Source organism: Drosophila obscura, unplaced genomic scaffold, assembly GCF_018151105.1.
Source record: "Drosophila obscura isolate BZ-5 IFL unplaced genomic scaffold, ASM1815110v1 contig_73, whole genome shotgun sequence".
In the NCBI taxonomy this organism is placed as follows: domain Eukaryota; kingdom Metazoa; phylum Arthropoda; class Insecta; order Diptera; family Drosophilidae; genus Drosophila; species Drosophila obscura.
In genome coordinates this window covers 1,505,419-1,521,745 of record NW_024542865.1, presented here as the reverse complement: position 1 = coordinate 1,521,745, position 16,327 = coordinate 1,505,419, and the positions used below count along the sequence as shown (strand labels likewise).

The window sequence follows — 16,327 nt, the reverse complement described above, 5'->3', positions numbered from 1 at the left end:
AAAAATCAAACACACTGCGCCAGTGCAAGTGCGCACATTGCTGCTTGGCTGAGCTGAAAGCTCAAGCATGATCAAACATGTTTGTTTCTATCAGCAAGCTCTGCTCAGCTCTGCTCCCAGCTAGTGTGTGCGTGCGCCCTAACAGAGCAGCAGTGCTGTTAGCACCCCCCAGGTTAACAGCCAGTTACAGCTCTCCGTTAACAGCGTTCACTGTTAGCGCTCTCGAACAACGCCCGCTCTCACGATCCACACCGCACCAATCACCCAATGTGGAACAGCAGAAAACTCTTTCGCAGGAGCACTCCCACATCAACACTTCGATTCACACTACAAAAAGATATCAATATTTCTATAGCCATAAATGTTAGCTTGCATCAATAGAAGTTGCAGCCCCATCAGCAGCCACTGCTTCTGTTCATCTGTTAATTATTGTTAATTATCTCAAATCCCTTTCAAAGCCACATAATGCCAACGAATTAGCTCGTCTGATGAAGCCGCTGATACAATTATTGAACTGCTTCTAAGGAGAGAGAGAGAGAGAAGATCCTTGGGAAGCGAACGGATATTTAATTAAGCTGTTGGATGGTGGGCGAGTGCCGCGGCAAAAGTGCAGTCGAAAGTGTGCAGGCGGGCGGGCGGGTGGGCGGTGGTTGTCGAAAGCCAAAAAGTAATTAAACCAAAAATGGTGTAACATTAACCAAAACGTGCCCCAAAAAGAGTCTGGCCACCCCTACCTCCCCCCCCTGCCCCCCCTCTCCCAAAGCATTTGAATAGACGCTTTTGAAGTATTTCGTTCCCCTCTCTCTACCATTTCGCAGCAGCAGAACGGAATGGTTGGGGGAGGGCGGGAGGGACAGGGATTTCTGGTGAAAATTCGTTTGCCAAAGCGCTTTTATAATTTGCCTTTTCTCTGCGTTTCCCCTGCCGTTGCCCTGCGTTGACCGTTTCTATTTTTTTTTTGTTTTTTTATACCCGTACTCAAAAAAGAGTTAAGGGGTATATTAGATTTGTGGTAAAAGTGGATGTGTGTAACGCAGAGAAGGAAACGTTTCCGACCCCATAAAGTATATATATTCTTGATCAGCATCAATAGCCGAGTCGATATAGCCATGTCTGTCTGTCCGTCTGTCCGTCCTCCGTCCGTCCGCCGTCTGTCTGTCTGTCCGTCTCGTTGAGCGCCTGGATCTCAGAGACTATAAGAGCTAGGGAAACCAAATTTGGTTTCCACACTCACGTGATATCACACTGCTACAAGTGTATTTCAAAATTTCGCCCCGCCCCTTTCCGCCCCCACAAAGGACGAAAATCTGTGGCAGGCACATTTTTAAAGATACGATAAAACTAAAAACGCAGTATCGTAGAGAATGACCATACCTACCAGACTGCCGAATCTGAACCAGATCGGATCATAATTATAGCCAGAATGAAGAAATTAATTTTCAGTTGCTTCCCCTCCCCCTCCCGCCCACGACAACGAAACTCATTTTCCTTCTCGCTCGCACACTCTGCCGCGTTCAGTGCGCGAGCAACCCCTAGCGGAGGAGATGTAGAATATGAATGGTACATGTAGAAAATACATGTTAGATGTAGAATATACATTGTAGATGTAGATGTAGATAACAGATGTAGCAAAAAAATGTAAAATGTAAAATGTTTTTTTTTTTTAATTCTAAAAAATCATAAGATCAAAAATGTATATACTGACTGAGTACGGGTATAAGTAGAGTCGCGTCCCCAGAAGCGACTCGCACGTTCCTTCTCGTTTTTTTTTTTTTTTTTTTTTTTTTCTTTTCCCTCGCCGCTGCTTTTGCTGGTCAATTTGAACAAAAAAGTGAAATGTTTTTGCAAAAGGGGCTTTCGGGCAAAGGATTAAATTAAATTCCATTTGGTTTGTGCTGCTGCTGCTGCTGCTGCTGCTGCTGCTCTGAACTTAACGAACGCAGGTAAAAATTAAATCAGCGAAAAATCAACATAATTAAAAGCGTTCAGCGTTCAGCACTCGTCGCGCTCTCTCTCTGTACCCCTCTCTCTCTCTCTCGTTGCCTACTTCCACATTTGCACATTTTTGCCATTTTCGCCCATTGGCCCATTCTTTTATTTTCACATTTGCCAAAAAGGCGTCCGTCTGCCTGCATGCGAGGCGATGCATAACCAAATTACTCGCCAAATGATGCTCTCCCCTTTGGATGAATGAATGAATGAATGAATGGATGAATGGTGGTGGGTGGTGGGTGTGGGTGCGCAAAGACAGCAAAATATTTATTTGCCTTAAATAAGAAAAGCACACGTGGACGTGGATAGGACTAATGCGAATATAGTTCGGATCCATCGAAGCTGTAGGTAAGGAGGGGCGTCCAAAATATTCCACAGCGATCTAGAACGAATTATAATATTGGAGAATACATTCCCATTGAATGGCAGTCGCATTATAAATGAAGGCAATACGAGATTCGAATGGAATGTGCCATCTAATGGTGTACTCTTTTTGGCAAGATAATTTGTATATTTAATTTGGCTAAAGAGCAGGAGCAAGAGTGGCGCAGAGACACAGAGAGGAGAGAGAGCGAGAGAGAGCGCTCCATAAATTATTCAGGAATTTACATTAACATTTTTTTTTGCTGTTCATAATTATTCAATTATGCGTTTATTAAGTTAAGAGTACAACAACAACAACAACAACAACAACAACAACAAAAAGCCACCAATTTAATTGCGACCCTAATGAGAATGCTAATAAATTAATATGCAATTATTTGTTTGTTTGTCCTTCCGCTTAAATTATGCACAGGATATGGCAAGAGCGAGCGAAAGGATGTGCAAAATATAACCATACAAACATACATATATACAAAATATGTATTACATATGTATTTTACTGAAGCTTATGTAAAGGTGTTTATATGCAAAAATCAAAAATAAATAATATATCTATGTACATTTTTCACATGATGTTCTTCCTGTTCTTCCTGTAGAAAAATGAAGCCTTAATTCCTGAAAATTAGCTGATACCTCTGCCCACACTTCCCCTGTGATCTTTGGACATTTTCACCCACCCACCCAACACCCAACTGTTGCTTGTTGTTTTTGCCAATTAATCGAATCGAATCGAGTGTCGCCAAAAGCACACAAATAAACTTCGACAAGGATTTAACAATGAACAATGATTAATATGACAAACCCTTCCATCAGGCCACACCATGTCCCTGCTCCCTGCTCCCTGCTCCTGCTCCTCTGCCCTATTTGATGCTGATTACAATTCATCAAAAGCCGAACAGGACAAAAAAAGAGAAAAGAGAAAGCCCCCAAAAGCGGAAAAAGAACTCTACGAGAGCCTAAACAAACGAACGGGCCGTGCCGCAAATTTCATTTGACAGCAACAAAGGGCTAAATGCCTTCAACACCAATTTGTTTACATGCCAGCGCTCGCCCCCCCTGCTGCTGCCCTGCCCCGCCCAGCCCTACCCTGCCCTCTTCTAGGGCTCCTCTTCGTTCTGATGGCGTTATTTATTGTTATCAGACACTGGGCCACATAAAACATTTTATCACTTGCCCCCAGACCCCACAACCAGCGAAACAAAGCAGCGAACAGAACGGAACAGAAAGGAAACAGAGGCACTTTCGTGACCGAAACGTCAGATACCCTTGCTGGGGCGGAGCGCAGAGACACCTCAGAATCATCGCAGTACCCGCTGCAAGGGGCAGCCCCAAGAGGAGCAACGACAACAACAAAAAAATAATAATGGGCGGGAGTGGGTGGCATAGGCCAGGCCAAAAGGCAGCAGGGCAGGGGCAGGACCCTTGGAACTTCATCACTCAATGCGGAAACGGAAATAACGCGTCGTTGAACAGTCCTGCAGCCGCCTGTCCACCCTGCGGCCTTGCCCCGCCCTGTCCAGCCATAGCCTTATAGGAAAGGTACCACACGCATCCGGACAGTGGGACAGATGGACGGACTGAACTGAACTGAACTGGACTGGACTGGGCTCTCTATCTATCTTTAAGTAATTTGTGTGCGCTGTTCTCTGTTCTCTCCTGTCTCCTGTCTCCCGTCTCCTATCCTCTTTTCCGGGTGCCCTGGCTAGCCGGAAGCGGACATTGTGCGATGGCGGACAAAACGGGACAAGGGGACAAGGGGAAGGCGAAAAGGAAACGAAGGGAAAGCGATAAGCGAAAAGCAACAAAAAAGAAATCACATTTGTGTCTAATAGTTTTTTTTGTTGTTTTTGTTTTCTCTTTGTTTGGACCAGACCAGCCCAGAACTCTCACTCAGCAATGATTAATTAGGCCCGAAGCACACGCCTAATGGCCATGAAGTAGTATCCACCACCTCCCCTCGCCCGTGCAGCGTACAGCATCCAGGATACAGCATCCATCCCACTCCATGCCACATCCCTCTGACCATCAAGTCCATGGGCCATTGACCTTGGCAGCGATGGCATTTGGACTAATTGGCAATGGTGGCAGGGTGGCAGGGTGGCAGGGGGGCACAGTCGTTGAGGGATTTATGAAAATGAAAAATTAAAATGCAACGCCAGCACAGCGGGAGGGACAGTGTCCACAGTGCCCACAGTGTCCTGCAAAGGGGATTTGGGACTGTGGGCTGTTGGCTTTGGGTGGCTCGATGGCGGGTCAAGGTCGGGTCAGGCGAAACCCGCTAATGAGCCTGGCATAGGGCACAGGACACAGGACACAGGACATTGCGCCTGCCTAACTGGCCTGCCTGCCGATTGGTGCCACGCGATGATTGCAAATGCTTAGCCACGGTTAATTGCAGAACTGGGGCCGGGCCGACTCAGCACCGCAATTGAAATTGAGGCTTTGATCTGTGTGAACTATGCCCCGCCCCATGTGGATGCTCCAGTTCGGCCAGTTCCTCCGGGGAGTGGCGACAATCTGCTTGCAGGCCGAGACCCAGTTGCCTGCCAGAGAGTGATGGCAAAGCCCTCTCGGGCGGGCTGCTACTTCTGAGAAGTTTCGATTTAAATTTGTTGTTAAGCATTATGGTGGTGGCCCCCCTCCCCCCCTGCCAGTCCAGTCCTTGCCACGGTTAATTGCTGCCTGCCTTCTAGAGGCAAAAGACTGCACAAATAACTCAATTATAGCGCGCTGGCCGTGCCACCTGCCAGCTGCCAACTGCCAACTGGTAACCCTCCCCCCCTGCCCTTTAGAGCCGCCATCAAATGTTGGCCATTTTCATTTGGCGCTAACTTCGTTTCTTGAGCCAAAAAGTTTCAAGCGCGTTGATGAAGAAGTCCATAAAGGTGCGAAGCGACGGCCTCCAGCAGCAGCAACAGGAGCAGTCTGGACGGGGACCTGGACATGGACGTGAACCTGGACGAGGACGAGGAGCAGGACTAACAAACAACAAACAAAAAGCAAACTCAATTCAAGCTCCACTCCTGCAGCTCCACTCCTGCAGCTCGTCTGCAGCCTCAACTTCAACTTCAGACTGCAGTTGGAAATAAATAAAAGCGTAAAAAGTGCTCAGCAGGAGGAAAATTGCAAGAGAAATTTGCCCAAAAAATGGCGTGAAAATGTAAGCGAAAAACAAAGTTAATTGTTGGAAGGATGAGGGAAGGGAGTCCGCCTCCTCCACTCGAAAGGGGCGCCACGGCACGGCACAAACACAAGTGCATAAATAATGAAATCTGTCTGCAGCTCTCAGCGATCTCTCGAATTAGTCGCAAGTGGCAAACTAAATGGCAATCATTCAGCGGGAGACTTTCCCCGAGCCACTTCCCCAAAAACTTATCCAAAGGGAAGACAGACACAGAGCTAGAGCTAGAGACAGAGACGGAGACGGAGGACAGAGTCCAGAGGAAGGTGTGTCTCAAGAGATACAAATGGGCATTCGCCTGTTGAGTGTGCACTCGGGGAATCAGCATTATAATGGGGGCATCCTTCAGCTAAGAGAATGAACCGTTTTTAATGCAGATACAATAAACCATCTGCTCGTAGTTCTGTTCTTAGCTCAGGGATGGATGCCTTTAAGGAGCTTCGCATGCAAAGTGCATGCCATCCATCCAAATGAGAGCCGAGCCTCTACTTTGATCATATTTCTGCGAGTGACTCCCTGCTGGCATTGCCATTACCATCTCTCGCTATGATTAGCATACATCTGCATACGGGCAGACATCCATCCCATCAGCATATGCATACCACTCGGTATGCATTCCCGCTGCCATTTGGCATCCATTTGGCACTGGTGTCTTGGTGTCTCCTCCGTTCGTGTTTGCCATTTAAAGGTAAGCAAGTAAGTGGCAGAAGCAGAAGCAGCCCCAGCTTCCATCTAGCTTCCATCTCGACTGACTCGTCGCTGACTTTGATGTACACAGACACACAGACAGACAGACAGACAGACAGTCAGACAGAAGTCGTCAAACGTTGTCAACGTTGCTGCATTTGCAGCTCTCAATTGAAATCGAAGTTGCATTTTGCGCCTTTTCTTTTGTCTGAGTTCTCGCGCTTTATAGTCGGGGACTTGTTCTTCATCATCCTCATCACTAGCTTTAGCTGCCTCCCCCCCCCACCACCACCCCACAGCCCACAGCCCTTGCAGCGCTTTGCCAAAAGTGCAAAAAGGGCGTTCGCGACGACGACGACGACGACATGTGGCAGGCGTGGCAAGCAAATGCTACTGCCATGTGTGCGTGTGTGCCAGGATACATTTTCGACGGAGACATCGCACGGATTTCTGGCATCAATGCGCATAAGGAGCAGAAACGAAACGAAACGGAGGCATCCTTTTTATTTAAAAGTCGCAGCGCGTAAAACGAAATTGACAAAATCGCATGGAAGTGGCTAAGACGACGACTACGCAGCCGTTGACTTCTTTCAGCCTGTCTGTCTGTCAATCTGTCTGTGAGATATGTGGGGGGGTAGTCACTTAAATTTAACTGCAACTGTTCCTTATGATAAGTAAGTAAGCTTATGGCAACCCCATGGCAGACACAACAAATGTAAATGGGAGGAGGAGTGGGAGTGGAAGTGGGAGTAGGAGTAACAACGGGTGGAATATCAAATATATTCGCACTGTAGGCAGGCACCCAGGCACCCTACTCGTAATCGGGGGCATGGGATATGGGGTTCCCCATGACACATTGACATATTGATGGCTTGGGTGGCTCTACGTCTGTCAAAGTGGCTGCAAGGGGGAGGTGCGAGCACTTGCGAGAGAGCTTAAGGCACAACAATAACTGTAGCTGCATTAAAACCCTTTCGAACAGCCCATTTAATATTGGAAAATATATTCAATAAATGTCCCATTACTATCAGGCATTGGCATAAAGGAATCTCTGATCAAATCTCTGATCAAATGTTGGGCTTAAATTTTAAATCTAAGTAAAAATAACACCAAAGCTGTCGAAATCGAATCGGGATACAAATCAAACCAATCAAATTAGTATATGCCGAGGGAGCTCCATCGGGGTTTCGGTTAGGCTCAAAGGGGGATCTCTTGGGGTCCTTTGGGGTCGTCCCCTGCCTGCCCGTCTGTCTGTGTGTGTGTGCTTGCTGTTTATTAACTTCATTTGAGTTTAAGCAGCAAAACGGCATCTTGCAACGGCGGCAGACCTGTGTGAGGGAGAAGGCCTTGTGGCAGGCAGGCAATGGGTGATAGCAAGAACGCAGAAGACGCCGACGAAGAGGAATGCCTGCAACTTTTTTTGCTCCGAAAGTTTTACTCTTGACTGCACTGCACTGCCATCTTCTTTCTTACTCCTTTAGTTAGTTCCGTTTTCCTCTGCTGCTACTTTCTTGTGCACCTTCCCCAAACGCGGTACTACGATTTTTATTAGAGGTTTGCCTTGCACTTGAGTTCATGTTGTTCATGGGGAATTCTTATGTACTTTCCAGATATCATCCATGTATGGAAAAGGAACTGTTCAGGGCAGCAGCTCTATTGTGGCGGCAGTGCTGTTAGCACCTCAGGCTAACAGCCTGTTAACGCTCTCCGTTAACAGCTCACTGTTAGCGCTCGCTCTCACGATCCACACGGCTATCGAGCTGCCTCTGCTTGTAGGCTGGTTCCAATAAGAGGAATTACTCCATGGAAAAGGATATCCAGAGATGCCTTTTCTTGTAGTCAGTTTTTGCTTCTCGTTTATTTTTCTTCTCGGCTGCTCCTGTTGTTTTATCCACCTGAGCGCCCCAGAACCGTGCTTTAAAAATTAACTTGAGACGTTGATGCTGATGCTGATGCGGATGAGGATGGGAAGGCGGAGACGGAGAGGGAGCTGTAAGGAGGCGGTTCCTGGCTGCTCTGTATCCTTGGAGCGGAGGCTGCAATGGGATGCGAGTTCCCTGGAGTGGAAGGTGGGGGAGTGGGAACTGCTTGCTGCTCACTTAATGAGCGTTTAATTGGCTTCATTGTTTACATTGTGGGTGTGTTCTGGCGAAGAAGAAACAGAAGGGGAGGCAGAGAAGAAGGAGAAGGAGAAGTGGTGGTGCATGAGGCGTTTGCCTGATTGAATTTCTTGAGAAAACTTTTTAATTACATCCCATTGTTGCTGCAACAAAGCAAACAATCAAATACAGCAACAGCGGCAGGCAACAGCGGCAGGCAACAGCGGCAGGCAACAGCGGCAGGCAACAGCGGCAGGCAACAGCGGCAGTAACAGCGGCAGTAACAGCGATTTGAAGCGCGTCTATAAACGCCCCGGAGCCGCCGCTCGCGATTCACAGGCGATTCTCATTTGGAAAATTGCTTTGGCTAGCCATAAAAATCGATGTCAAAAAAAGTAAAGGGGAAGGAGGGGAAATGGAAATGGTGCTCCGAAGCCAAGACAAGACATGAACTTAGATTTTGAACCCCAGCCCCAGTGCCCCCTCGGGTCTGATTTTATTTACAAATGCTGCAGCATTTTATGCGGCCATTAAAATATTTTATTGCTCTTAGCGTAAATTTTAAGCAATAATAAAACGTAAGGGTACATACAATGCTCGTCTCGTGGTGGGTGGAGGGGGTCGGAAGGGGGGGGGGGGGGGCAGGGCAGGGCAGCCTCAACAATACGTATACGGCTACTCGTACAACAGCCAAGCCAAGCCCCGAAAAACACAGACCGCAACAAATCCGGCTAAGGAAATGCCCATAAGCAAAGCCAAATAAAAGAAACGAAAAGCATAGAAGGAAGAAATAATTTGGCCAAAATAGAGGTCCATCGACGACTAGGGGATGCCCTGATCTGCAGCAGAAAGCAATGGGATTGTGGATTGAAGGGCAAAGCGGAAGATCAGTGCAGGATCTCCACTGCATTCAGCTCCTTTAAGGGTAATCTTCGCTTGTTTCTGCTCTTCTTTGTCTTCCTTTCTCTCTGTATACCCTTGGAGCATGCGGCATGCGGCATGCCTCAGACTTTTTGGTTACGCCCCTTAAATTGTTGCGACTGGCCGCGGCAAGGCAAAGCGTTTTTCCGTTTGCAGCGATTTTCCTTTTGCAATTCGGTGAAAATTTAATTTGCATTTGCGCATAAAATGCTGCTACATGCTACATGCCGCTTGCGGGTGCGGATGCGGATGTGGATGCGAATGGTGGGAGGCATGTGGCATGTGGGCGTATGGGGCAGCCACGCCCGTTAGTTTGACTTACACCTTAGCCTCCGACTCTGCCCCCGCCTCAGCCTCTCCGGTTCTACCGCTCTACGGCTCTTTCGCTCCGCGGCTGTTCGGCTCTTTGCCTTTTCTTTGAGGGGGTAACATGTGCGGGTCGTTCTCCTCTCTGTTTTTGTTTCTGGGGCTTGGGGTTGGGACTGGGGGTTCGGTTTCTGTTCCCTGCTATTTATGGCAGCAGCTGTTTGCCAGCCCAACACAGAAAAAAAATATGTAGAGATGTGGCTGGTGGCAGTGGCAGTGGCAGTGTGAGGGAGTATCTGGTGGCAGTGGCAGTGGCAGTGGCAGCAGCACCTTCTTGCCACGCATACAAATGGCATCCAATTGATTTACTTGTGCTGTGGCGGCAGTCATTTGTTTCACCCTCTGCCACTTGTTCGCTGCTGCTGCAAAACTTAAATTTGCCCCCCTGAAAATTTGACTGAAAAATGGAAATCGAGCCGTGCATTTTATGGCCCCCATCGCACACGAGAAGCAAAGTGAAGTCGCCGCCAAGGAAATCGTTTTGGGAATATTCTACTCACATAGTATATGTGTGTATGTGTGTATATGCACTACGATAATAAATGGAAACCCAATTTAACGTTTTGGGCTTTTATTAAATTTGTACTTAATTTCATTGCTTCATTGCATGTTAAATGCATTTTAATTTGCTTTTTTTTTCTCGCTTTATTTGTTTTATAATTCTATTTAATATGGCGCACACACACACACACACACACATGCACAAAAAAGTAGAGAGGAAAAATCTGTTGGAAAAACATGCACAGAAATTTGCGCCCATTTTGCATTGCTTTTTCCTGTTTAATATTAAGCAATAAAATTTCTATCGGCAACAAAAAAACACACACAACAGCCGTTCTTTTTCTTTCCCCTCTCCGTCCGTCTGTTTGTCTGTTTGTCTGCTTGTCCGTCCCTTTTCTGTCAATGTGTGTCTGTCTCTTTCTGCTCTTTCCACCTGTTTATGCAAGCCAATAAATGCTCCCCACCTGTGTGTGTGTGTTGTTTGCTTTTGTGTGTGTGTGTTGTGTGTTTATGCTGCAATAACTGTAAATGACAAACAAATGCGCCTGTTAAAATCGTTGATTAAAATCAGCATAAACACACACATACAGGACACACACTGACATTGGGCACACACACACACACATAGGGGACAGAGGACAAAGGACAAAGGCCAGAGAGAGAGAGTGAAGGCGGGCGGGGCAGGGATCAGAGCTCCAAATAAGAAAAATAATAGTAAGCAAGCCCGAGCAGAGGATTCGACTCAGTGGATGCCCTTTGCTGCCCTGCCCTGCCACATGGAAACGGGGCATCGGTATGCCGAGGTCGAGATGCCCCTAAATTAATTCCCCAATTCTCAGCAATCCACTCGAAGGCAGAACCACTTTCAACCTCTTATCATACCAATCTGCATGCAATCTGCAGCATGCAGCATGCAGCATGCAGCCCATAATTTCTATAATTGCTACATAAATCCTCATCAGAAATGCAATTCCAATCAGTGAGTATTCCGCACGCTGCCCCCCCAAAGAAAACACTGCCAAAAAAATATTAGGCACAAGTGAAATGATTCGACGAGGGAATGACCTAGACATGACAGCAGATGCATAGGGAACTTGGCCCCACAGATATTCATACGATAAGTGCCACAATCGGTGCGCAGGGCATCGTATTTGCTGCAGTCCAGAGGCTCTAAGAATAGTACAAGAGAAAAACTCATCTCTGTGGCTCTGATGGAGCCCAATATGCCCGCACGCACACACACACACACACACACACTCACAGCTAATGGGTGGCAACAGGGCAAACATAGAGTGCAGTGCATGCTGCGAAGAGGCTGGACAGAGGCTGGACAGAGACAGAGACACAAGGGGACGGTGGTCGAGTGAGCAGGACAATCAGCCGAAGGGAGACTCCATGCAGTGCGTCATTTATGCGGGCCTATAAGCGCACACACACACACACACACCCATAACAAATGCTGGGCAGGTGGTGGGCAGTGGGCAGTGGGGGGGAAAGTGGCACCTGGTGCCCAGGCTTCAGGTAAATAAGTTTCACTTTAAAGCAAACAAGCAGTTTCCAGGAGGCAGCCAGTCAGCTTCCTGCCTGCCTCTGCCTGCCGCCTGTCTGCCCACACAACAAAATGGCTTCTGTCCCCGCATATGCATGTGTGTGTGTGTGGGTGTGTGTGTGGGTGTTCTGGCTGCTAGTTGCACAGCCTGTAAATGTCATTGGCAGACACACACGAAAATATTTTAATAACTACTCGTATTCGTCTCCGTTTTGCTGCACTTCGTGGCAAATGTTTTCATTAGCCACAAAAACAACAAGAACGAAAAAAAGGGGGAAGAAAGCAAACCAGAAAATAGAAAAGAGGAAAACAAAGGGAAAATGGCAAATGGAAATGCGAGAACTACGACGAGATAGTCAATTAAGGATGGGACCAGAGAGAGAGGGAGCGAGCGAGAGCGAGAGACGGCACCCGGAGTACTCGTATAAGTAATTCCAACAAACAAATGGTTCTCCCTGGACAAACTTCCACTCTAAAGTGGAGGCGATTTGCTACCCAGACGAGTAATACGAGCTGCTCCATCCATCCGCCATCCGCCATCCGCCATCCACCATCCACCTCGATCCCCAAAGGAGTCATAACCGAGGCAAACATATTCGGCAATTGCAAAATTGCGCTAATCCATTCTTCTTGTGCCATGAGAAGGCAGATGCAGATGGAGACTGAGACGGGCTGGCGGATGGCGTAGTGTTGGATATGCCAGTAAAACAGTGTTGGCAGCTTTCGCTTAAAGCAACCCTGCAAAAATGATACCCAACCGATAGGCAGTGCCGCCTGTTGAGTGCTGCACAATGCAACACAGTGTTGGCAAGTCACTTTGGAGGCGACTTTCCGGTTCGAAGCACAAATCAAATGCCCCGGGGGAGGCTAAGGATAAGCTCCATCCCTCATTGAGGCTGCCATTAAATGCACTAAATTGCTTAACCAATTTTAGCAATTGAACACCGCCCCCCGCCCGCCCGTACTGTGTTTTATGCCCCTTTTTGGGCATGGGTATGGAAGAGGAGGGGGTGGTGTTGATGAAATGGAAGTGGCATCCAAAGCCAAACAACATTGTTATTATTTTTAAAAGCGATTTTCGAAACCCGTACGCAGCTGGGTCTCGTTAAAAGCACAAACAGCCAGCACAGGCGCAAGGATATGGGCAGATAGAGCAGCAAAACCCACTTCCTGTTCAGCCCCCGCACACACACAGAGAAAACCTCCTACCCCGTACCACATATGGACATGGAAAGCAGTTAGCCCCGCGGTGTATACACATAAGTCATTTATTGAAAATCCACTGCAGCAGCAGCAGCGGGAGCAGCAGCAGCGGCAGCGGGAGCAGCAGCAGCAGCGGCTGGCCACCAGCAAACAGGAACAGGAAAAGCAGGAAAAGCGAACGGCAACGGCAACGGCAACGGCAACGGCTGCCGTCCAAAGTATGACAAACAATAGCCAAATGGGTTTTTCCTACAACAACAATTTTTCAATATGCTCCCCAACCAAAATGACCAAAAGAGCCCCAGTCCCAGGCACAGTCCCAGTCCCCAGTCCCCAGCCCAAAACGAAAGCAAAGGGAGAAAGCAGGCTGGAAAGGATGGAAAATTGCCATCTTGTTGTTGCTATTTGTGCTCGTTATTGTTTTCCCCACACGGTAGCGGAGGCTGCAGCAAGGGAATGATGGGCGCAGCAGAGGAGAATGTAACAGGGGAGGAGTCACAGATCAACGAGAGGGCAACGGAACGCAGGCCGTTTTTACGATTTATTAATTGAGGGGTATAGCCATGGTCTAGAGTCCAGAGACTTACTGCCGCTTGCCCATTATTCCGCATTGTGGCGCTTCGCTCTGCAGCAGCTACAGCTACAGCTCCAGCTACAGCTCCAGCCCCAGCCGCAGACATTCGCAGACAGACACACACAGACAAACAGATGCAGCAGCCGATGGGCGGTGGGCGGTGGCCAGCCAACACTTCTGGCCAAGGCTAAGAACATTCATAGGTCGATTGTCGCTGCCATTAAGTGTGCATAAATGTGACAAGAACAATAATAAAAATGAAAGCACCAAAGAGCAGCAGGGGAGGAGGAGGCGGCTGCTTCCCTCCCAGGGACCCAACCAAGCGCAAATGGAAGAAGTGTGGATGCCCTTACAGGGTGACGACAAATGTGGCCCTTCAACTTTTGTGTGCTAGAAATGAAACTCCATATTTGTATGCATCTTTATCTTAAAGGTTTTTCTTTTTGGTTGTTAATTCTCTCTCACTCAGGACAGACAGGCTCGACGCCCAAAAGGCAGAGCAGCGTACAAATATCGAAAGATCTGTTGGATTTTCTTTTTTGTATTATTTGCTCCATTTGGCGGACTGGTGGGACTGTTTGCTGTGTTGTTTACCAGCTGCAAGCGAGGGGAGAACGCGGAGCAAGCCGAAGCCTTTAAATGAAAATTGTCAGAAAATAAATTTTAATTTCTGACACTGGCCACGGGGCAGTGCGGTGGAAAATGAATGGGAGGGGCGACTGAACGACTCAATGGTGAAGGCTGATAAGCAGAACTGAAATTCTATATTGGGTTTCATATTTACAGCCTCGAGTATGCCCCACGTATGGACTTTTGTGCGTATCGATGAATGTCTATCGAACACTGTGTCTATCGGGAGCGGAGCATGGTCACACTGCAGCAGCGCAGTAGAAAAAGTCAGCGAAAGTGTACAAAATTCGAGTGGGATTTGAGAACAAAGTCAGAAAGATACCCGTAGGTATTGGCTCTGGAAGGGAACTGATAAATTTGCAGGATCAAAACGCCTCTCGGCATTATTTACTTCGCGTGCTGATTGATTGTTTGATTGTTTCAAATACAATGTGGGCATTTTTAAATGATTGCTGCGGCATCTGGAGCCTATTGGGATTCTGGATAATTATCTTCATGGGTCTGCCTGCTGTGGTGGCTTTTCGTTCCGACTTTGACACCATGGAGCTGCAGCGATGTCGCCTTTCGGGCTTGGACACCAGCAGCATCGCCCTGTTTCTGGACGCTCTTTGATGATCACAAAAGGAAGTACGAAAGGCAAGGGGAGCAGGATGTGGAGGAGAAGGATGTGGACAAGCAGTAACAAAAATGAAGCATTGCAAAAGGAAAGGAAAGGAGAGGAAGCGGAGCTGAAGCTGAAGCTGGTTTCAGGCAAAATTAAACATAATCATGTGCTGCATAAATATGCGAGTGGAGTGGGGAGTGGAGTGGGGAGTGGAGTGTGGCCCTGCTATTGATATTTGGCTAAAAGCAGCAGCAGAGCAGCGACTGCCAGAGTTTGCACAGTGCAAACAGTGTGCATTTCTGGAAGAGGGACCCACATTCACATACACATACACTGGACACCCAGCACCCCAGCACCCACACCCCACACCCACACCCCACACCCACACCCCACACCCACCGACAGTAGTTAGAGTTCCAAATCAAACAGTACTGCAACCCCCCGCACACACATACGACACGGTCCGATGAATATGTTTATGCCAGTTGGCTTTGCAATAACTTCATAAATATTCACGAGGAACCAACTCTGGTACATGCTGCATGCTACATGCTACATGGCACCATGGCTGCATGGCCACATGGCTACCAATCCACAAATCGATGCACACAAAATTTAAATTCAAATTCAAATTCGTTAAAACAGAAGAGACAAACTGACAGAGACACAGAAGAGGATAATGGGACGAGATTTAATGGTGAGTACCGAGCTGTAATGCAATTATGATTTGACCAAACCCAACCCAACCGACGACTGTCAATTAAATGGCAAATTTACAACACTTCCCGCAGTACAGGCAGAGGCACCGGCACAGGCAGAGGCACAGGCAGAGGCACAGGCAGAGGCACCGGCACAGGCGATGGAATGAAATCATATAAAATATCAATAAACCACACACAAATTTATGGCAGAAACAAACACACAGAGTGAGAGGGAGAGAGCAGCAGCAGGAGCAGCAGCAGGAGGAGCAGCAGGAGCAACAGAAGAGTGAGTATCCTGCAGCATTGCATTCTGTGGATGCTCTCCACATCCGTTTCCCATGCTCGTAAATAAAATGCACTCCTTGCGCTCTCCTCTCTGGCAGAGATCCCGAGACACAACCAGAGCCAGAGCCAGAGCCACAGCCAGCGGCAAAACGATGACGAGCTGACGATGTCATTGTAAATACCATAAAGAAAATCGTTGCCGACGTGCTGTGTCCATGTCCCGTACTGCACCGTGTGCCCTTGTCTGTGTGTGTGTGTGTCTGTTGCCTCTTGCCGGTGCTTTCCTTACCCTTCGTAGCACGACCAAAGGAGCATCCGCATCGCATCCAGGAAGCCCTGCAAAATGTTATTTATTGGAATTGTGTAATAAATGTTACCGAAAGTGCACTCGACATAAACGAAATGTTGCATCCACACGAGTACATCCATCCAGCAAGGAGGAGGCTGCTGGCATTAGGAGCCCCCCCCCCCTTGCAGCGAGTAATGCAAATGAGGAAGGAGCAGCAGCAGCAGCAGCAGCAGCAGCAGCAGCAGCAGCAGCAGCAGGCAAGGATGCCATTATCCATTATCCAGCATTAGGTCTGCTCTCCCCCTTCGGCCTTGGGAACCGAACACCGATGCGCAGACTGGCTGCTGGCCAGAGAGATCTT

The 16,327-nt window shown here is 48.0% G+C and overlaps 1 long non-coding RNA gene across 1 annotated transcript; it reads left to right on the top strand.

Moving 5' to 3' along the window:
* The first annotated feature begins 14,472 nt into the window (after positions 1-14,472).
* Positions 14,473-16,062, top strand: LOC121405023. Its single transcript, XR_005968329.1, has 3 exons — positions 14,473-15,388; positions 15,483-15,678; positions 15,776-16,062. It is a non-coding gene; the product is annotated as an uncharacterized LOC121405023 (long non-coding RNA).
* The last annotated feature ends 265 nt before the right edge of the window (positions 16,063-16,327 follow it).